We start from the raw sequence: 24,321 nt of genomic DNA, 5'->3' as shown, positions 1-24,321 counted from the left end.
ACTTTCCAAATAGAGGAGTCACGGTAAAAGCGATAAAAGCCAAGCATAGATCTCACTGTGTGAAATCTTAGGGATGTGAAAGCTAAATAAAATATATCGTATATATTATTAATCTCCTACTAAAGTGTTATGTGTTTTGGTATATATTTATTTAGGTATATACTAGCTAACAAATATAATCTAAGTCTAGGTTTTTATCCAAGTATAACATTTATATTTGGATTTAACCTACGATGTTTAAGTGTTAAACCAATTTATTACCTCACATCGCTTACGCATGCTCATAAAACCGGGTTAACAACACTCTAGAACCGTCTAAAATCCCCAAATAGCAGATATTCCGTAAACCATCAACTTAAGTATCTCCAACCTTAGACAGGATTTAGCCCAGGTAAGTTTGTAACCAAAGTTTTACAAGATAACGACTTATTTTAACTAATTAAAACAAGTTGTTATTTGTTAACTCAAAGTGAGCATGCATTTTATCTTTGTTGTAGATTTGAAATGTTTAACTCATTTTATAACACATTATAAAAGATAGACATGCTTTCAATCATAACAGTCATCCAATACTCCATAATTTAATATAACCAATTATATTAAACATGAAATCCTAGTACATGCATACTATATATTATAACTAATTACAACATACTTTCGATGCATGCTACATGCTTTCTATGGTAGGATTTTAAATCTACATGACATACATAATGCACATACAAGATTTAGTTTAATTATAACATACATTCCACAATGCATGAATAATTAAACATACACTAATATGGACCAATTTTGGCATCTTGAACAAGAAAAAGGCTAATTATTACAAGAACAATTAAAAACCAGGTCTTGAACCGTTGCTGGACCACCCGAACCAACTTCAAACTGCTTGAACCGGACCTCCAAGGCATGAAAATGACTGAACCGATCCAAGATCTAGCTGAACCGGACCAAAGAGCTTGAATCAGCTAGTTTTGAATCGTCCGGGCCATGCGTGCGCCCGATCTGGATTGGCTAAAGAACAACATTGCAACGCTACGAAGGCAGTAGCCTTTTTGCTGCTATTTTCTATTGCACATACTTGCTTCCTTCTTCAATTACAACCTAGTTTCAACTCTATTGACTCCAACAAATTTATAGACTCTTAATCACACATGAATGCCCATAAACAAAGAGCCAATTACAACAATTTCAACATAATTGAAGAGAAATCTAATGCCAAAACTGAAAAATATCCATATCAGCACCCATTTCATAGAACTTATGGAAAACACCCGCCAAGCTAAAATTGACGTAAATTGAGTGCTTAAAACATGTTATGATATCAATTGATAGTGTTAACATTCAACATGCGGAAGAAATTAGGACTATAGGTACTCTGACAACATCAATTTTAGCAAATAAGCATGTATATTCATAGTTTTCCAGAAATTAGGGTTTAGAGTACAACCTTTGTAGAACTTTTTAAATGATTTAATCCACTGATGAAATATAATCACGAACTTGTTGTAGACTACCACAAGAATTTTCTCTACTATTCTCTGACCTTAGAGTGGATGGGATCCAAATTTAATGAGATTTGATGGGATTTTTGGAATTTGGAGAGCTTTGGTGTGTTGAAGAGAAGAATCACAATTTCTTCGTCACTTTCTATTTTGCATGAAGTTATTCTAGTAATTAAACTTACATATTTATAGATCAAAATCATGCAAATGAAAAAAACGAGAAAGTGACAACACCAAAAAAAATGAAAAATAGATGTTGAATTAAGATAAAATTAGAAATGTGGTAACTTTTCACTTTCTAATTTTATATTCAATTTAATTTAAATAAATTTTTAAAAATTCATAATTAAATTGAATTTTATTTTATTTAAAAATAAAATAAAATTTAATTAATTTTAATTTAAATAAATAATTAAATAATTTAATTAATTTTAATTTAATATCAAATATTAAATTAATAAAACACCTATCCCGAACATGAATCCCTATTCAAGTATATAATATTTAAATCATATTTAAATATTTTCAATTCTCCATTATATTTATTTTGATAATTAAATATTTAAGTATATCATATATAATTAATAATTCCCTTAACCGAATTTGAACATTCCAAATTATAATCTAAGATTTAGTCCATTTATGAGCTAGTAGAGTGACCTAATGGACCTACAAATCATGAGTTCCAACAATCCGAGATTAACCGGCTAAAATTTTTTAACTGAATTAACCAATATTTGTTAACTATCAGGACACTCCACTAAAGCCCATCAGCAGCACTCTCGTCACTGTAGATATATTTGTGTCCACTTGATTTAACTAGTAAGTCGATCATTCACTGTAGATATATTTTTGTATTTACAACTGGGTCAAAATTATCGTTTTACCCCTGTAATACATCTTGCTCCTTAAATCTCTACTGATCCACTAATGAACAATTGGTTCGTAGTCCTACCACTAAACTAAGTCCCTCTCGGTCATAGAGAGGGTGAGGGCCCTTATTGAAGACTAGGAATCAATACTTAAAAGGGAACAATCTATCTACTAACCTTGAAATGGGGTAGGGATGAATTCCATCTTGCAGGATTATGTCCCAGCTATCTACTCGATCTTATGAGAGACTTATTGAGTCAGCCTTAGTGAGTCACCCTCACCCATGCATATTAAAGGATAATCTCGAATAAACAGGAGTTCATAATTAGCTTAGGATTAAGATAGAATTACTTTAGGTCATTGAATTTGAAACAATCAGTTTTAACAGTAAACGATATTATAAAGAAAAGCGACTATTTCGAGCTCCAGTCTTATGCAAACATCTTTTACATAGGATATCCCCACTCGCATGTCTCTACATGAACAATTCAGGATAAACAATTCAGATTCACATCGTTTGTATCAAATATAAAGTGGGTTGCATCCTTAGTGTTTTCAGAATAAGGTACCCAACTCTATCCCAATTTATAGAATGTTTTGACTATATACTCAAACTTGATCCATTTTTATGTCTCTACATAAAGTTCATATTCACGCTATAGTCAGTGGTTCGTTAGTTTATTGGATTTGGGCTTTTACAAATGCAATTTACATATTCAATAACCACTTTACTGAATAAACCTCAATAATAACTTTATTGCAAATAAAATATGTTTAATGTCTACAAATGATGAGTTTTAGGACATACAACCCAACAATATATACCTTCTTAATATTCACAATCTCTCTTATCATACACTCACTACATGTACACTCAAAACCACACTTTAATCATACAAATAAGTTTCAAATGAAACTTTAAAACAAAAACGATACTTAGAGTCACAATATAACCACATAAATAGGCTCAAATCACAATGTAAGCATCAAATCATATTTTAATAATTTAACTCATTCTTCAAAAATCATACAAAAGAATATAGTGACTAAACAAACTAAATTATAACAAAGAATAAACATTAATCTTGCTCAAAACATTAATATCAGAACTTGCTTAAAAAAACTAGGAATATCCACACATGGGTATATTAGAAAGAATATGGTTAAATTAAGATAAATGTTGTATCAAAATTAAGTCACAATCTAAATTTAATTAGAAGTAAAAATAAACACAATTTTTATAGATATTCATGCGGCATATTATAATTAATTAAGTAAAACACTCCACGTACAAACATAAAACAAACAAACCCAATGTAAATTCTACTTGATGGGCTACTAAAAGAAAATCCAAGTGCTCCTAAATAATAATGCCAAGATTTAAAGGTAAAACTCAATACTAAAACCTATGTCCAAGTTGAAAGGTGTTCAAAAGGATTTACCAGCAATTTACAATAATTGAAGTGTCATATAGTTACTCTCATAGAGCCTGCAAAGAAGATGCACTTGTTTAAGTATAAAATAAAGAATTTAAAAATAAATTGATCATGTCTAAAAAGAGATTGCACAAAGTATAAAGCATATATTTACCCAAATCACCAAAGCATGAAGCAAACCTGTTTGTTGGTCTAGAAAAATGACAAAGAGACTACTTTGCATTCATGTAGGCACAAGAGAATCACACAAGAACAGAAAAGCAAAACATATACACCATGTATTGAAGAACATAAAGAAAATAATAATAACATATGGCTATACTTTGTTTGCCCATACTTGTAACAACATCACCTTAAAATATAACAATAAACTTGAAAGAACATATAGATGTAACTGATAACTTAAATAAACGAATAAAGTCAATACTAATTAATTCCTATTGTGCCACATCTATTTCAAGAATCTTCCATATTAAGAGAAGACCTTCAAAATAAAAGTCTACTTTAAATACAATTCTGAAATAAAATGTATGCTTACAAAATGATTATAAAAGTTGGTAAAATTTAAATCTTGAGTTCATAGTCACAAGTTCAAAAGCTCAAGGAACCTAACAAACTCAAGGATATATTAACCCAATTCTAAAATAAAAAGTAGATCCCACCATACTTCTTGCTTCTCTGCTTCTTGAATTGCTTGCATGAAACTTATCTCTTAAAACTTTTATATTTCAATTATTAGCAAAACCTCAGTAAGCAAAAATACTGTACTTCATGAAGAAATAAACCAAGTGAACACTTCGTTCACTTCAATATATACCCTCAAGGTCAATATGAACGTAGTTCAATTATCATAATGTTTATATTATCGACCTCATGGTTAGAAATTATAATATCTTTACAAATATATATATATATATATATGCCCTCAAGGAATTAATATGGGTTTTTCATTGTAAATAAATGGATGGCATTTATCCAATAAACCTTGGGTGACTCGATCCACATCCCTAATTCCTACGAATTGGACTGGAAAAGAAGATGATGCATCCAGTTAGATTTATATTTACAGAATTAAATATTCAAAAAAAATTGGTGTCGTTACATTTTCCACCTACTAACAATCCAAAGAAACTCTTATCCATGCCACGTGGTCAAAACATAACACTCAGAATATATAGTACAAGATTTTCTTCATGCTTAAAAGAATATATTTACATTTTAATTGTCATTAAAATGTTTTGAATTCCTTTTTGTATTAGATGTACCTTCTTGACTTGTCAACCAAATAATAGGGGATTAAGCTATAAAGGTTTAGATATTTGTTATTTCCTTATGAAGTTTAATTTACAAGTATAAAATTTTTAATGAATATACATAAATCAAAATTTAGTATTTAAAAGAATCAAAATAGGCCAACTAAAGTAGAGACTCTAATAGTGTTGCTAAATAAATTTAAGAACTCGTGTATTGAAGCTAAAAATATTATTCCCTTTGTCACTTTGCTTAAGGACCATTTTACAAGAAAGGAAAATAAACAAAAAAAAAATATATATATGACTATAATAAAATCTCCAACTGTCCAATGAACCACCCATGGATGAGTTGTTCGTATTAGAAAAAATAGTATATATCGAACTGAATACACTGCCAAACGGATTACATATCACTCAATGTATAATATTTAAACTCAAATGAAAACTAGATGGTGTGACAATGTTTGGATATAAAAATAACCAACAACTTGAAAGATCCTTAAAACCTTTGGAGACTCAATCCATAGTCGAGGCACGCTTCTGATAAGTGTTGTCTTGAAAAAATTATTCACTTTCCACGGACTGCAGGCAGACTACAACAATCGTCTTGACAAGATACAACAAACACTAGTAGAATTGCAATCTCGAACTACTCGGATTTGACAGAACTCTTGGATACTTGCTCTCAATTCAACTCAACTCAAGAACAAAAGAAAGAAAGAAAGAAAGAAAGGAGAGCACTCTTCACTTTGGAATTGAATGCTACAATGAAGAATCAAGTTGTTATTTATAGGCTAGCAACTTAGTAACTCTTCAAAGTATAAAATAAAATCAAATAAATACAAATATTTAAAATTTGTCAACTTTAACTCGATTGAGTTGTTACTTGATAAAAATCAAACATAACTCATTCAAATTCAATGAACTACAAATTTAACTTCCATACATGCTAAATTTGTACATGAAACATCATTTTAATTTGAAATTTCAATTCAATTTAAAAGTTTCTAAACAATAAATTTAATCTACACAATTAAATCTAATTTTATGTTTCAATATTCATTTGTTTTACTTTCTTTCCCTTTATACATATCGAATAGTTCATATTGATGTTTTATGTGGAAATTTTTGGTGTTGTCAAAAGCATTTTGAGGGATTGACTTTGGTTTGGTTCCACACAAAGGAGCAATGCAAAACCTATCTATTTTATGTGATTGAGGAGCTAATTTCTCAACATTTTCATATGTTTGTTGTTGTCCCATTTTGGGGCGGAGGTTTGTTTAATATTGCTACTCTAATCACTTGAAGAAAGTTAAAATTTGTCTCACACTTTGTTCACATTTTGAGTTAACTTTAAGGGGTTGTTTGGTGTACTGAGATGATATAGGATGTGGATGTGGGAAGTTCTGATGTCGGGAGAGTTCTGATATCTGGAGAATTATGATGTCTGTGTTTGGGTGTGCAGAGTTGTTATGTCTGAGTTCATGTCTGTGTATGTGTGTGCAGAGTTGTTATGTCTGAGTTCATATGTCTGTGTATGTGTGTACAGAGTTGTTATGTCAGTGCTATCTGGTTCAGTTTTTATACTCTATAATACTTTGCTTGTATGAACACTTTTTTTTTCTAATCGTATAATCCAATTATTGTATACATCCTATTTAGAATAAGACATTGATTGCATTTTGTTTATTCTTTTCAATCTCAAGATACGGTATACAATTCAATTTTATATTATTCATTCCAAACTTCTCATCGGTTGTTCACCCACCGTAATAATGAAGAGTAATAGAAGTAGTTCAACATTACATCAATTTAATGAGAACAATGGTGAAAAAGGAACCAACCTCCCATTAATTTATTTTTGAGAATTTCGCTCTCTCTCTCTTTCTTTCTTTCTCTCTCTCGCTCTCTCTCTTTCTCTCTCTCGCTCTCTCTCGGCCCAATTCTCTCCTTCTCGCTCTCTCTGTGTCTATCTTTATCTCTTTCTCGCTCTTTCTAACCAACGACGAGGAATTGAAGCGATTTCAGAGGGTGAGAAAAAGAAAGAATGAAAGAATCAACAGATCTGAGAACAAGAGAATGACCTCCCCCACTAAACTCGAAATCGAACACCCACTGATCATGCATCGGATTGGAGAAAGGAAACCCTTCTCCATGGAAGAACCAACGCTGAAAAATGTTTGAGGAGAGAGAAATGAGAGAATCAAAATGTCAAGAAGAGGGTGGGAAGACGAGTGATGTGGGAAGATGAGTTGCGATATCGGTGGGCAAAACCTAGCACTGTCAAAATATGGGGATCAGATGTAGGTAGTTGGGATGTTGGTGGCCCAAACGGTGACATCTAAGTCACCCACATGACATGTCTTCTCAACTTGGACCCCCAAACGACCCCTAATAAATACAAGTCTAAGTATAGAAACTCTTACTCCTCATAAATTAAATTTTTCCAAATATCTTAGAAAATCAGAAAATTAATAAGCAACTTCAATGAAAAAAAAAGTATTAAATCACCCCAAAGCAATGAAATGCACCCAAAATCAATCAAACTAAGACGACAAAAGTGTAAGCTTTAAACAAAAAATTGTGACTTAATAACCATCACCCATTTATTTCTCTATTCAAACAATTCCAGAACCATCTTTGCAACTTTCCATATGCAAACCAAAAGAAGGAAACTGAAAGGAAGCTGCAAAGATGGGGAAAAAAATACAATCACCAAAATATATGTGTCGATTTTTTTAACATGAGAAAATGTTGGGAAAAAAAAAAAGAAAAATATATATATATGTATATATATATATGATACCATTGATTGAATAAGAGAAAACTGAAGATATGGTGTCAATATTCCTGTCAACGACTGGCTGTGAATGTGGATGAGAAAGGAAAAAGCAGAGAGAGTGTAAATAAGGGGAAAATATGGTGATAGAAGGAGGTGAAATATATTATTGGACCAAGATTCTATTAATTTTTTTCAAAATACAACTTATACCTAATCTTATATATTTTCTTAATTTTCTCCAAATTGAATTATATTTCTCAAATATTATATCAAAATTTTACGTAATTTTTTAAATCTATAGCCAAATTTCTAATTTTCAAATCAATTTACCAATTATTCAAGTGAATTTTTTATATGAATATCACGTGATTGATTTTGATTTTTAAATTTTTGGAAAGATTAGATTTTAAAAAAATGATAAAATATGGAAAATATATAAAATCTCAGTCTCGGACAAATTAATATCAAGATTTTATATATTTTTCTATATATTATCTTTTTTTATTTAATCTTTTTTAAAATTAAAAAATCAAAATACAATTATCTATCTGAAAAAATCTAATTGGTAAATTTATTTCTAGATTTAGAAATTCATATAATTATGAAAATCTAAAATTATATAAAAATTAAATATAATATTTAATAAAAATAATAATTTAGAAAAAAATTTGAAAATATATCAGATTTAGTAGAAGATTATTTTGTATAGTACAAATACTGCCTGTTCTGTCACCCATGGAATATGAGACCGCCAAATTCCTTGGTCAACGGTCAACTCCTCACCAAACATTCTATTTTTCATTAATTTTTTTCATTAATTACTAAAGTCTTCTTGATAAAATGATTGTCTAGAATCATGCAAGATTTTGAACTCCATGAGACGGAATATCAATCCGTCTTTTTCTTTATAAACATTCATTTTATACTAATTACGCCTTTGAGTTGTTCCAACTTAATTTAAACTCTAATTTAATAATGGTATTAATTTAAATACTGAATTTTTATATCTATATTAATTTAAACATTTTATTATGTTTTATTTCGATAAACATTCAAGGAGACATATTATTTTATCAATTAAAACTCTAAACTTCCATAAGAAAATCAATTTAGATTCTTAATTAAGATTTTTTTGAAAATTGTCCTTGGAAATTATAATCGTCTATTTTGTTAATACAATATTTGAAGAAATCTATACATGCAAAATTGATGCACTGACGATTTTCAAATATAATATTAATAAAAATTTTAATTATTCGATTCACTTATAACAATTTAGAGGTTTAATTGAAAAAATGAAATGACTCACACGATATTTTTTAAAAGAATATTTTATGCACTCGTGTTTTCAAAATGCAAAGATGCATCAGACATATATTGTTTAATGTTTTATAATTTCTCTTATTTTTAAAGTACAAAGATTGGTAAGAAATTCAATCTACGATGTACATGGATTGGGTTAGATTGAGAGTGTTTTTTTGGACCAACCTAAAAATTGAGATTGGTTGAGTTGGTAACCCAAAAGATCCAAATAAAATCTTCAACCTAACCCAACCTTTAAAATTCGGGTAGGGTTGAGTTTGATTTAGTTGTCGGGTTATAATTTTTTTTCTTTTTAATTAAAAATATGTAAATTTATCTATATAACACATGTCTAATAACTAAAAGTTCATGAAACTCAAATGTAATATTATACTTATTACAAATTTTAAACAAAGATAAATATCATAACAATTTTAAAAGAAAATATTAAAATGTACAAATTAATCAATACAAAGTATTAGAAATATATATATATATATATAAATTTTAGGTTAAATTGGGTCAACTCAAATTTTTTTTAACCAATTTGCCACCCAATCTCAATTTAATAATAATAATAATTTAAAAGAAGAATCCGTGTTTCATACACCAATAATCCAGAAAAAAAAAAAAAAAATTAGGGGAAAATTGAAAGCGAAACAAAATAAGAAGCTGATAAAATAGATCCACATCCACCAATAATTTACCCCACGGTACCCGCTAACACCAAAATTCCTCCGCAAACCTCGTCTCCAATTTTGTTTTAGTTTCATCCTTTTTATAATTGTTTCATTATAATTTTCACTTTAATTCGAAAAAAAAAATACATGTTTGATCCTTAGGTTTTGGATCTAGTTTTTATTTTATATTTAAATTCTAAAATGTTACATATTTAGTCTTTTAATTTTGAGTTTAGTTTCAATTTACTCCTTGAGTTTCAAAATTTTCTAATTTTATCCTTGATATTTGAATTTTATTTCAATTTGGTCCCTAACGTTCAAGATTTAATATTTTTAAGTTTAAATTTTCATTAGTTACTAACATCCAACCATTGATGCCAATGTCCTAATTAATTTAAAATAATTATGAAGTGAAAATTTAAACGTCATGAAAATAGAGAGATTTAATTAATTATTATTGTGTTAATTTTTTTAAACTTATTAACATACATTTACACTAAATACAGAAAATTAGTATTTAATGAAAAATTGAGGATTAAAGGTCAATATTAAAATTTATGGACTAAATTGAAACAAAACTCAAATGTCAAAGGTAAAATTGCAATATTTTGAAACCTATGGACTAAATTGAAATAGACTCAAAATTTAAGAATCAAATGTATAATATTTTGAAACCTAGGGACCAGATAAAAACTAGACACAAACCTAGGAACAAAAATGTATTTTTCCCTTAATTCTTTTGACAAGCTCAAAAAGTAGAGTTGTGAAATACTATGAAGCATAGACAGAGATACGGCTACACAATACGGATACGATCGGATAGGCAATTCGTTGATTTCTAAAAAATTAAGATACGGATACGTCTAAAGATGTGTTCTTTTTTTTATATTTTTTTAATATATATATTTCTAAAAAACGAGGATACTAATACGTTGAAAATACATTTTTTTTCTTTAAAAAAATCTAGGATATAGATAAATTTAGCATACAAGTTAATAACAATAGTATAAAATAGAACACAAACACTGAAATACAATACAAAAAAAATCAACATCTAAGATGTTGAAGTATAATAGTTAATAAAATGCAATAGAAAAGTGACTCATATTGCAAAGAAGAAGAAGATTAGATAGATAAGTATGAAGATAAACGAAGAACTTATTGTTGAAGATATCCAAATGGCTTATATTTTGGTAGACTTTGTGGGGGACTCAAACGTGAAGATGGAGATTAGATGATTCTAGTCTAGGGTTTGGACCTTTTTTTTTTCTTTTAATTTTGGACTCGTAGTGAGCTTTTTAAATAAGTTACTTAATTTTAGATTGGGAAAGATTAGATCAGTTATTTGTCTTTTATCTGGGAAGTATTGGTATCCGATACGTGTCTGATACTGATTTTTTGCCTCATATGAAGTATCTGTGCTTCATAGGTGAAATATTTAATGCAATGTCTATGTTAGGTGGGAGTGCGATCAAAGTCCAATATCAATTAAATATGGTAATGATCGATGGTTTATAAAAAAGGACAACTATTTTTAATGGTATGAGATCTGTTGAGGTAGTTTGAAGTTAAACAACTCCCACTCCTTTGACTAAATCCTCCTTAAAATTTGATTAATTAAAAAAGAATAAAAAAAAAGAAAGAAAAGGTTCTTTAAGTTATTCCTTCCAAGGACTTGTTTAATATCGATTTTATTTCTAATTTAGTGTTTTTGAAATTCAGGTTTGTTATCTCATAAATTTAATACTATGGTTTTCAAATTTTTTTTAAAAATATTTAAATTATTTTCCTAAGTTTAAAAATAAAAACAAGTGTTTTATTATTATTATTATTATTTTATAATTTGGATAAGAAAATAAAGGGATAAATAGTGTTTACCAACCTAATTTTAAAAAATTGCCTAACGTATATAAACTTTTCAAATTTTCACTTCAATTTTAAAAAATAATCTTACAAGCAATACCCTCAATTATGAGTTTTTTTTTATTTTTTATTTTTTAGTTATATGGCCTTTACAATTTCAAAAATGTAGTTTCAAAAAGGTTTTTTACTTACTTTTTTTTTTTTTTATTGTATACAAATATTTCTTTAAAAACTAAAAATTATTGTAAAAAAATACGTACAACTTTTAGAAGCAAAAAATTAAAACAAAATTATTATCAAATGTCATCCACTTTTTAAAATTTGAATTTAGCAATGTTACGTCCCTTTTCTACTATATGTTATGATCGACAAATCACTTTCTTTCTTTTTCTTCTTTTAGACATCAATAAATAAACTATACAATAACTAAGTCCTAAAAATAAAATTCACTTTCAAAGAAGGAAAAGGAAAAAACAAAAAATCAAAATCAAAACTTCGTGGTATTTGTAGAGTACCGGTTCAAGCCGGCACCAACCCCACCGGTCCAGCTCACTCCACCGGTATTGAGCCCATGTCGGACGACGCCATCGATCTCGACCGAACCGCTGCCGCCGGTTCTCATCATCTGCAAAATCCTCCTGGCCTTCTCCCTCGCCCTCTCGCTTCCTCTTCCTTCAACCTCTCTCAGAACCTCCACCGCGCCGGCCTCCTTCGCTAATCCTCTGAATCGGAATCCTCCTTGACTCAGTGCGTAAAGCGCCACCACACAATTCTCCCGAGTCGACTCGGAATCCATGTCCTTGTCCTTCAATATCTCCACCAAACAACCCACCGCATTCGCATCCAGCATCGCCGATCTCCCGTCCACAGACACCGCGATATTGCACAGAATCAGCAGTATCCGGCTCGTAAAGCCTTCGATTCTCGTCAACGACAGCAAAATCGGAACGGCGCCGAGTTTAACCAGTTTGACTCGGTTGCTAGGGTTTAGTGTCAAATGGTACAGACAAAGAGCTGAATCGTTCCTCGTTCTCTCGCTGTCAGATCGGAGTGTATTCATCAGCACCGGTAACGCGCCGAGAATTCCAATCGCCATTTTGTTCTCGTCGTCTGACGATAAACTGAACAGAGCACCGGCGGCGTGTTCTTGAGATTCGGTGTTTCCGCCGTCTAAAACATCGATTAATGGCGGAACAAATCCTGCCCGTACGATCTTCAATTTGTTCGGTTTCTCGAGAGAGAGATTTACGACGGAAGCTACTGCGTTGATCTGGATATTTGCAGATCGGGACAAAACTAGAGGAAGTAGAGCGGCAAGGAATTCCTTTGTGCATAAAGAACCCCTAATCGATTCGTTGGATTTGGTTAATTTTCTTAGGGAAATCACTCCTTCTCGTTGCTCGTATTCGTCGCTGCTTTTGAATTTCAAAATGAGTCGAGATTCTTCTTCTGAATTTGGGGAATACGAATCAGAATATCCTCTGTGATTAGGATCTCTCTCTCTGTCGAAGCTTCCATGTGAAGAAGAAGAAGAATGAGCAGCATAACTAGAGGGCTGTGTTTTGAATGGCAAAAGAGTACTTTCCCGTACAATCTCCTCCGTCTGCGGCGGCGAGTTGAGTTGAAATCGGTTGAGTCGTCGCCCAACCTCGGTGGTCGCATGAACCGCTACTCCCTGCGGTTTGTCGGCGACGCCTCGAATCAACTCGCTATCAGAAGCTTCGAATCGATTCTTCCTCCTCTCCTTCTCCATTAATTGACGAACGATGAGTTCAATCGAACTGTAATCAGGTGGTTGTGGATGTTCGATTCCGTTGTTATCGCACCATTTGAGAATGGTGGATCTCATGTTTCTGTTGGTAATAACAGAGGAGAAATCCGGCCTTGAACCATCTTCTTCAAGCTCAGGTGAAAACCCCAAATCTTGACAAACTTGAACAGAGAGACGCTCGAAGGTCTGACCAGAGGAGACGACAACTGGGTCCGCCATTAAAGACTTGGAAATTGCACAGAGGTACTCTTCGGGATACTCTTTTGGGCGTTCGGGTTTGGAATCTGAGGAAGATCGGTGGTGGAAGATGGAGAGTTTCAGCCTGTGATTGCCATGGCCGACCATTTCTTAGTCAAAAACAGGGCAAAATCCAGAGGTGTAGAGGAGAAGGAATCGATGGGTTTGATCAAATTGGGTGTTGAAGAGTTTGATTTATGGCAAATGTCTGCGCGGAGAGAGAATAATTTTATTTTAATTTTTTCTTTGCGAAGCTGGGAAGAAGACTAGGTCGGAGATTGGGACTGGAATGGAGTTTTGACTTTCTGAATTTCTCTTTGTATTTTGTGTGAAGAGGATCGGTGAATCAACTTCCCGCCGGCCGCCGCGGTGGCATTTACCAGCCCCCCAACCCCCAAAATTCTGCTAATTTCTTTTATTGCTTTTCTGAGTGTTTTATATAATGAAAAATTAAATAGGGTTAGATCACCCTCTAAATCATTCTTCAAAATTGAGCAAATTGGCCGGTGATATTTTGAGAATAATTTTGAAATTATTGAAATTATTTTTATCATTTTTATAATTACTTTAAAATAGGTTTTCATCACTCAAAATTAATTTAATACTTTATTTTGCATCTCTAAATGTGTCTTTCAAATCATCAAAACAAGATTTAAATGATTAAAAGTATGTCAGTAATTTTAAAAATGATTAAAATAATTTTAATAATTTTAAAATTACTTTCAAGCACGCTCTACTGGAAGATGTTTGGTTTTACTTTTCAAGTTTTTTATTTTGAAAAGAAATTGAAGTATTATCAAACCAACACTCTCAAGATGTATTTTAAACAATTTTTATCAAAATATTTTAAATAAAAATGATTTGGGATCCAAACAAGCATTTAGATAATATTTTAATCATAAAAAATACTAAATTATAATTTTCTTAACCAATAGAGTGAGAATTAGATTTTTTTTCCCACTCTTAAAAATATTAGTTCTATAGCTCTCATGGTACACTTTCAATTGAGAACAGCTTAAAGTTGACTAAGACAAACAACCAATAAATTTCTAGTAATAATAATTTTTTAAAAAATTGTACAATGTGTCACAAACTCAAACTTTTGAATACATGATGGGAGATTGTGCGACACTTGCTCTAATCTAACAAGCAAGTTGACCGAGTAAAAATCGAAAGTTGCATAAAGTGCTAGAATATGACATAGCCTCCCCTTAGAGAGAAAGTGGTTATATAGAACATGAGAGAGAAAAAGTATGAAAAACATCAATAAATAATGCATTTAAGATTGGTAGTTGCATAAAAGCTTTGATTGGGAAGAGTAAATACACCAATATGAGATTTGACTAGTGGGTTTCTCTTAAAGTATATAATCTAAGCAATTTCTAATATTACTAGCTTGCATATCAAAAGTAGCGATCACTTGCATGAAAAATGACATGAAATAAAAAAAAAAAAAAATACTAAATTAATTACAAAACTTAAATATAAAATGGTTGAAGATTATTTGGACATACAGTCATAAGCTAACATATCATTTTGAAGGGTACATAACAATACCTGTCAGAGAAATATACACATTACAATATAATACGTAATTTAGCTTACGTCAGCATTATTTTGAAGGGTCTCAATCAGATCGTTGTTATTATTTTTAATTTTTTTTTTTAATTTTGGAAGTTCGTAGTCCCGTTACCGTTAAATGCTACGATGCCGTTGGCAAAAGAAACCAACACGATTTCTTTGTAAAATATTAACAAAATTGAATATATAATGATTTTATTTATTTTCCACGCGTCCAAGAGTAGACATTATAAACATAGTTTTATTGTACAAATTTTATGTTGTAATGTTATTTTATATTTTTATATTTTTGGATTCACCAAATCAAATAAAGTCAACAACTATTCATTAACAATAAGGGGACGTTCAATTTTTTTTTTCTAAATTATGTGATGCATACCGTGAAAGTTTTTAAAAGAACAAATATTTTTATTCTCTATTTTAGATTTTAAATTTGAAACTTTAAAATACCTAAATATAGGAGAAAAGATTTAAATTTTGGTAAATATAGTATATTATTTTATAGATTAATTCTAGAATTTTGTTGAATTAAAATATAATTATATATTATGAATTGTATGCATTAAAATAATAACAAATAATAATTATACAAAACTTTTATTTTACTTACCATTTCATCATCAAAATTTTTAGTGATAATTCAACAACAACAAAAAAAAATCCACCTATTTTATTATCTACACGTAAACCGTTCAACATATAACATAAGTAAAAGAACAACATGAAAAATGAATGACCGCTGAAAGAAAACGTGGAACAAAAGTATCACAATTGAAAATTATTTTTCACAAGATTAATTTATTTATTTAACGAATATCAATTTACACTCATAAACTTTGAGGTTATATCAATTTAAATCATAAATTAATAATTGTATCAATTTAATCATCAAACTAATAATTGTTTCAATTTAAACATTGAAGTTTCACAAGTGTATCAATTTAAGCCCTCCATTATGTTTTATTTGAATAGACTTATGAAAGTTTAGGGTTTAAGTTGATATGAAAGTTCAAGGTTTAAATTGATAAACTCATGAAAGTTTAAGATTTAAATTAATACAATTATTAGGGTTTAAATTGATATTATCCTAAAAGTTCTAGGTTTAAATTGATACGGTTAGGGTTGATGCCCTAAATCTCGTGGATTTCGTAGTTTTTAAATTATTTGTACAAAAATTATTTATTTAATAAAATAAAGTATTATTTTATTTGACATTTAGTCTGCATTAATCCAAATCCCATAAACTAAGATCTAAAGTTATTTAATGTAACTTAAACATGTATGTAATTGACATACGAGTGGATCATGTTTAAGTAATAACATTAACAGTCTGAAGTATATGGAGAAGGCTAGGTACCTTTGGTGATACTATGAATATGACTCACTTTATAATTATTACAATAGTTGTGAAATGTTACAAATTATCTGATTCTGATCATTCATATGGAGATATGTGAGTGGGGATATCTTATACAAAAAGTTGTACAAACCAGCATGAAATGATTACTCTCTCTTTATAACACCGTTACTTGAAGAGACTTACATTTCACTAGGATGACTATAGGAGACTTGACTTTAATCCTGAGTGAGTTGAGATCTTTTTGCCTAAGAGCACAATCTTGGGTGAGAGTGCTCATATTTGCCGACTCAATATGCTTACCATTTTGGGGATTTGTTTGAGTAGGCAGCTGGGAACACAACTACACAAGATGAAATTTGCTCCTTCCCATCTTGAAGGAAAGTAGATGAATTGCTCCCTTAAGAGCTTATTCAGGTCTTAAACAATTCGTTTCACCCTCTCACTAGCCCAAGAGGGGTTAGTTTATAGTTGGATTATAAACTACTTTGTTCATTAGAGGAATGATACTTAAGGAGTTAGATATAACTACAGGGGTATAGTAATTTGACCCAATTGTAGTCATGAGTAATGCGTGAAAAGTCAACTTACTATTGATTGGTTATATCAATGGACATAGAAATATATTTACAGTGCGAAGAGTGCAGTTGTCGGTCTTTAGGGGATAGGCGACAGTTAATGAATGTTGATTAATCTAATTAAAGAGTTGAATTGATTAATCTTGTATCATTGGAGCTTTTAATCTTTAGGTCCATATGGTCCCTTGTTAGCCCACTTTGGATAAAAATAAGGAACAACTGTTTTTGGAATAATTTGAATTGTTCAAATTATTTGTGGGAACTTAAATTATTAATTATATTAATATTATTAATATAAAGTATAATTTGAATTGTTCAAATTATTTGTGGGAACTTAAATTATTAATTATATTAATATTATTAATATAAAGTATAATTTGTATTGATACATTATAATGTATAGTTAATTATAAATATAATTTATAATTAAAACTATATAGTATGTGAGAGATAAATATTTGAATGAGATTCAAATATTGTTTCTATAAATAAGATTTATATAGATACTATACCTACCATAAATTAAAATTTAATGTGAATATGATTAATATTGAAACTATAGGTTATATGAAAGAGGTTCATTGTAATGCGATTAAAAAGCATAAAATATGATGAATTAATTAAATTAGTTAATTAATCATTTATATTATAAAGTATGTTATTATATAATATAATTTTATATTTTTATATTATATTATATAATTAATAACTTTCAAATACGGGGGAGTTATTCTTCGCGTGGATAGAAGTTAAGTAACTTCCCATCCCATTCATCCCATCCCCTCCCTCCTCCTATAGTATGTATTGAGAATACAAACATAAGAGATTAGAAGTTTTTAGAGAAGGTGAAGATCTCCCACTCAATTTCTCCAAAAACAATTCTCTCTGCCTTCATTTCCTCTTCCAAAAGATTGAGAAGGAGACCACACATCCTTTACTTATTCCGAAGATTAACATGGTAACTTCGTGGTGGTGTTCAGAAGGTTTTTTTGTTGTGTTCACAGTGCACTATTCGTAGCTTTTTGGAGAGGATTTATGTGAAGAAGAGATTTACTTCAATGATAGGCATTTCTACTTCCCTTTACCTCTTTAGAACAACATGCTTATAGATTTAATTAACAATGTTTATCCTCTGCGTATTTATGTAAGTTTTTATATGTATTTTATGTTATTCAAATTTGAACTCCAAATGCACCGTGTTCACGTGCTTCTGCGAGGAATTCCATTCCTTTAGATATGACTATTAATTTAAAGTTTAAATTGATATAACCTCTAAAGTTTAGGGGTATAAATTGATATTTGTCTTTCTTTATTTTTAGTTCAACAATATATAGTTTGGATGTCTCAAAGTTTCTAAATATTTATCGACAGTATATAATTTATGTCAATTGAGCTACATTTAAGTTGACTATTTTATTTATTTTTTGTAAACTGTTTCTTTACTACATTTTGACTATCATTACACTTGATCATTTTATTAATGTTTTGAAATAAAGGTTATCCAACACACGATAAAATTTGTTATACACCGTGTGACAATATTTCTAGAAACATCATAGATGAACGCAAAAAACTAAAACTAAAATAGAACACAAAGTTTAGTATCCCAGTTTGTGCAATACCACCTATGTTTGGGGGGTAGTGTGTCCGTGGAAAGATATATTCACTAATATAAAGTCAAGCAATTACAACAATACACTTATCTATAAATAAACGACAATTACAGTGACATTCGAATAGTCCAACTTAGACAACGATCACTTAGACTCTCCCTAAGTGTGATACTTGCCTTCTCAATCAAACTTATGCTCTCCCTAAGTGTAAGATCCTCTCACCTTCAATGTACTTAGACTCCTCCTAAGCATGAGAACGTCAATTATATTTACTTAGAGCCTGTTTAATAATGTCCCCGTTTCTTGTTTATATTTCTCATTTTTAAAAAAATTGATTTGTTTAATAACGGTTCTTGTTTTTATTTTTTAGAATTTAAAATATATTTCTAAAAATGGGACCAAATTTGAGAAAGATACAAAATAGCTACTCCCTATGTTGTTTCTACTTTATTTATATGTATTCCTAAATGTAACATAAATTAGTACTGGTTTGAGTTGGTAAGCAAGTTTGTCTTTTAACTTCTTCAAGCTTCAACGTCCTCGGTTAAATTCCCATGTCATTTGTTTTCTTTTTTTTTTCTTTTTCTTTTTTCTTTAGTTTTATCTTTCTTTCTTCTCTTTTATGTTTTTTTCTTTTATTTTTATTTATTATATTTATATTTATATGTTAATTTAATTTTTCAATATTTAGATTTATATATTATCTTCATTTTCGAATTTCAAATTTTTAATATGTATATTTAAATATTTTTTGAAATTTAAATTTTAAATTTTGCAATAAGTATGTTTATATATTATTTTTAATTTAACTTTTAAAATTAAAATTTTTATGTTTAGTACCTTCAAAATCAGTTAGATTTTACCATTTATAATTTTTGTTTACTAAGACATTCATTTAGTTCATTTTAATATTTTACAACCACGAACATTAAAATAATAATATAATTTAGTTGGATTTGAGTTAACATCATTTAAGATAGATGACTTGAGTGAGATATAATATTGCAAACCAAATTTCAACAACATATGAATGATAGAAACAATTCTATTATCACTATTAATTTTGCATCAAGACTTATGTATATTTATTTGATAATATAAATTATGTTTTATAATTATTCTTTTATACATATTTATGCATGTTATATATTTTTTTATTTCACATAATTAAATTATATTTAAACTATAACATAGGAGAAAATGTAAGGAAAAAAAATACCAGAAACGAGACATAAGAAATGATTATCAAACAAATTTTTGGTTTTGTTTATCTTTTTTTCAAGAAATAAGAAACGAAAATAGTTATCAAATATATTCTTGTTTCTAATTCTTAAAAAGTAGGAAATAAGAAATAAGAAACAAAAAACAAGAAATAAAAAACGGAAAGGTTATCAAACAGGCCATATAGCTCCCCCAAGTGTGAGACTCTCTCTCAATCGTGATCTTTTCACCGTCTAGCGAAGACCACTTCACTTGTTGAATTTAAAATCTCTCTAAGTTTGAGAATCCCTTCTTAATATGATGAAGAAAAAATCAATAAGATCTAGATAAATACTCAAAATCGCAAAAACTTCACAATCTTATAGATTGACACACTTGTGTTTTCGACACAAACACAGCCTAACAACACAAATATTCTTCAAAACACAAAACAATCAACCCTAAATTGAACAAAACCATAGTATTTATATGGATAGCTTTGAGAAAATATTCAAAGAAAGAATAAATCAACTAAAAAGATAGCAGCCACGAAATATGTAAAATCTTGGCATCCTACTGATAGATTAGGAAAAAAAATATACTGCATAATTTTCTATCTGTCACTATGCAATGTCATTCATAATGTCCTAGCATGTTGTAAGATATGTCACACATATTATAGAAATATGTTATTTCAGTTTTGTTTATAATAAATAAGCCAATTATACTAGAATGACAAATACCCTAACATGTTTAGACTAAAGTTAGTATACAATGAGACGAGTAATTGAATGTGTGCTTACATCGGTTTGAATATCCAATATCCAATATCATCTTCTTCTTCTTCTTCTTTTTTTTCCATAAAAAAGCTATGATAATTTAAATTTTCGAAAAAACAAAGTATATATGAAATTGACTGGACCAAGTCTAATTAAGAGCAACAACTTGATATTAGTTTAATCCTATGTATTAATTTAATTCGACGATTCATTCCAATCTTATTTTAAATTTCCGACAGCAAAACTTGACATATGGAGATATTGTATGAAAATTCGTATCCTAAACCACGTTATCATCCCACCATGTATATATTTTTCAAATTAATTTTAAGCATTTAACATTTTTTTAAAAAAAATATAAATGTTATTCCTCCAATTATTATTACCAAAGAATTTGATTGCGAATATTTTTCTTTAATTAGTTTAAGAGTGCAAATGTCGGGATAGAATTTTTGTCTCACAAAAATAATAAGTGTATTTATCTTCAGTTAAACTATGCTTGATTTTGTAATTTAGTTGCTAGTATCAAAGAATAATGGTTAAAAACTATAATTATATGTTAATTATATATAAAAAAAAATCTACTTAAATTATCATGCTAAAAAAATTATAAAAATTATTTTTCAATTGGTATAAGTATACTCTTGATCGGAGTTAAAAAATCTTAATTCTCTCACTCTTACATATGGCTAAATTAAAAAAATTAAAATATTCATTTAAGGAATATTTATTTTAAAAATAATAAATAAATATTTGGTTTGTGTGTGTTGGTATGGTCAGCTGATCATTATTGGCTGAATCTGAAGGGGAAAAAATAAATATAAAAGGCCAATATGAAATAAAAATAATGAGGTTTAATAGTTGGCATTATCCATTAATTTGGACTTGGCTAAACTATAAGATGTTTTAGTAATTTACAAGCTTTAGCTTCAATAAATAAGATTTTAGTTATTTTTAATTAATGAAATGAATGCCCATTAAAATTTAAAGGTACGCAATTAAGAAGCATATGATGTGGACATTTGCGATGACTTATGCTAATTAAACAATAATTTTTTTTTTTTTTTGTTAGTTACACCATTTATGTATTACTTTTATTGAGTTAACATTCCTATCTTATGTTTGTGCTAATCTCGACTTATTTGAATGATTGAGATATTTCTTAACAAAAAATAAAAATAAAAAAATAAAAAAATTTAGAGGTATTATTTGATCTATTATATATAAAATTAAATTTTACGTCTATAATTTTCAATTTTCAATTTTACGTCTAATAAATTTGTAAAGTAAAAAAGAAAAGAATAAATTATATTAGGCATATAAATAAAAAATTTAGAGATCTATGGATAAATAGCCTATTAAACATCTTTGAAAATTTAGATATAAAAAGACATGACCCTAAATGTTTGGAAATTAGACCCGTAATATAACCAATAATGTTTGTTATTCAAAAACTTGAGTTAGAAATTGACTACATTGACTTTTGTACACGTAAACATTAATTAACCATGAGTCAATAACATGTTGAGCGTGAATTTTTTCTTTTATCCTATCATATCATGTGTGCTACTTTAATTAATTGATTACCGGTAGCATCCCAAGTTTTAGATAAATTGAGATTAATTATCTTAAATTGTTTGACTTTAATTTCCTTTGGTTTTTGGATTTTCGAGCCAATTTAAAACAATTGAGGAGATAATTAATTTTATGTGATTTTAAATTGATTATTTGGAAAGATTTAATTTGTGTCAAATTGATGGATTTTATGCTATTTAATTTTGGTTTTTGGAGCCTAAATTAAGGTAATTTGAGAAGTTAATTGATTTATTAATTTGATAGAATCTTTGAAGGTTTTGGAGATATTGTGATAAATATTTTATTTATATTTTTAAAATTTGAAAAAAAATGAAAGAATTGGGATATTTGAAATTAAAGGAGAGTGAAAAGAGGCAGAAAAATCGGAAAGAAAGACAGTTGTTCGATTTTCTAGCAACAACTTTCACAAAATTGTCGATTGTCGAAGTTTGAACCATTGGATCATGCTGAAATTTGACCAGTTTATTCGAGACATATAGGGTCTCGTTTTTAACGGTTGGATCGTTGTTTGGAGTTTTGGTTTGTCCATAATCACTCCGCTGAATAGAATCTATAAAACAAGAAACCCCCTTCTCTCTCACTCTAGCAAACCCTCCTCATGCAAGAGCCTCACTACCAGCCGCTAGCCTAAATAATTTGTGTCTTTCGATAGCAACTCCCATAGCCTATCTATGGTTATGGCCGTCGCCGCTGCTGTTAGCGCCATTGTCGTCGGAATTGATATTTTGGGTAAGTTATTTGGTTTTTTATGGGTTTTCTTGGAAGATCTTGAATACCCATCAAATTTTGGTTTAAGTTTTAGCTTACCCATATTGTGTTGATATTGAAATTGGGTTTTAAATACTCTCAAGATGCTTTCTGACAAGATTAAAATTATTCGACATTCTTTTTTGTAAGGTTTATGGTCTTTGTTGAGAATTTTTAGATACCCATTAAGTGTCGGCTTAACTTTTGTTTTAATTGTGATTTTTGGAGGTTGGATTAGAAGGTCTAAAGTTGTTGTCCATTAGAGTTAAAAAGGTCTAAAGTTGTTGTCCATTAGAGTTAAAGGTTGCTTTTGGTGATATAGTTGTTGGATCGTATTGATTTTGAAGCTTGGAAGTGGTTTTGGGTCAAACCACGTGCTAAGTAAGTTGTTTGGAGATGTTTGGATTAAGTTGTGATTAGAATTGTGTCCTAAACATTGGACTTAATTTCGGTTTATGTTTTTAGATTTATTCAGGATTCAAGATTTTGCGAAATTGAATTGTTAGTTATTTGGACTTAATTCCAAAGTAAGTGTCTTACAACTGGTTCGCCTTCAAATCAGTCGCCCAACCACATGATGATATTTAGATTGTTATATATAATGTAAGAGACTGTCTTGACTGATATTATATAATATGTCGACTGAGGTGTTTTCAGTAAATTTTCATGAGTTAAGTGACGATGATTGGACTGAATGATTTAATGATATGTACTGGTTTGATTGTGGTGTTATGTAATGATGATTGAGGGTGTTCTGGTAATTTTTTCCTAAGTTAAACGACTGTATTTATGATAAAAGTTTTAAATCTAGACTAATGCATGATAGGTATATATGGTGCATGTTAACCTTTTTATTTGGGCAGTGTACACCTTACGACTAATTGTGTATACCTTCGGGATACACATCTATGATTATCTATATGCACATTTATGACTGTTTGTGTACCTTCGAGTATACATCTATGACTGACATGTGCTCCCTCGAGATACACCTACGACTAATTTGTGTACTTTTAGATATACACCTATGATTGACATGTGCTCCCTTAGGACACACTTGCAACTAATTTGTGTACCTTCGGGTATACACCTTTGACTGACGTGTACTCCCTACGATTGATTTTTGTACCTTTGGGTATACACCTATGACTGACCTGTGCTCCTT

General features: G+C 29.4%; 1 pseudogene across 1 annotated transcript; it reads right to left on the bottom strand.

Annotated features, from left to right (window-relative positions):
• Positions 1-11,987: 11,987 nt before the first annotated feature.
• LOC120083469 (U-box domain-containing protein 38 pseudogene) lies at positions 11,988-14,205 on the bottom strand (annotated as a pseudogene). The gene has a single exon (XR_016531353.1). The product of XR_016531353.1 is annotated as a U-box domain-containing protein 38 pseudogene (transcript).
• Between the last annotated feature and the right edge of the window lie 10,116 nt (positions 14,206-24,321).

The sequence above is a fragment of the Benincasa hispida genome, chromosome 8, assembly GCF_027475165.1.
Source record: "Benincasa hispida cultivar pf3 chromosome 8, pf3_genome.v1.1, whole genome shotgun sequence".
NCBI lineage: Eukaryota > Viridiplantae > Streptophyta > Magnoliopsida > Cucurbitales > Cucurbitaceae > Benincasa > Benincasa hispida.
The sequence above is the reverse complement of the archived record's forward strand: the minus strand, read 5'-3'. Positions and strand labels throughout refer to the sequence as shown.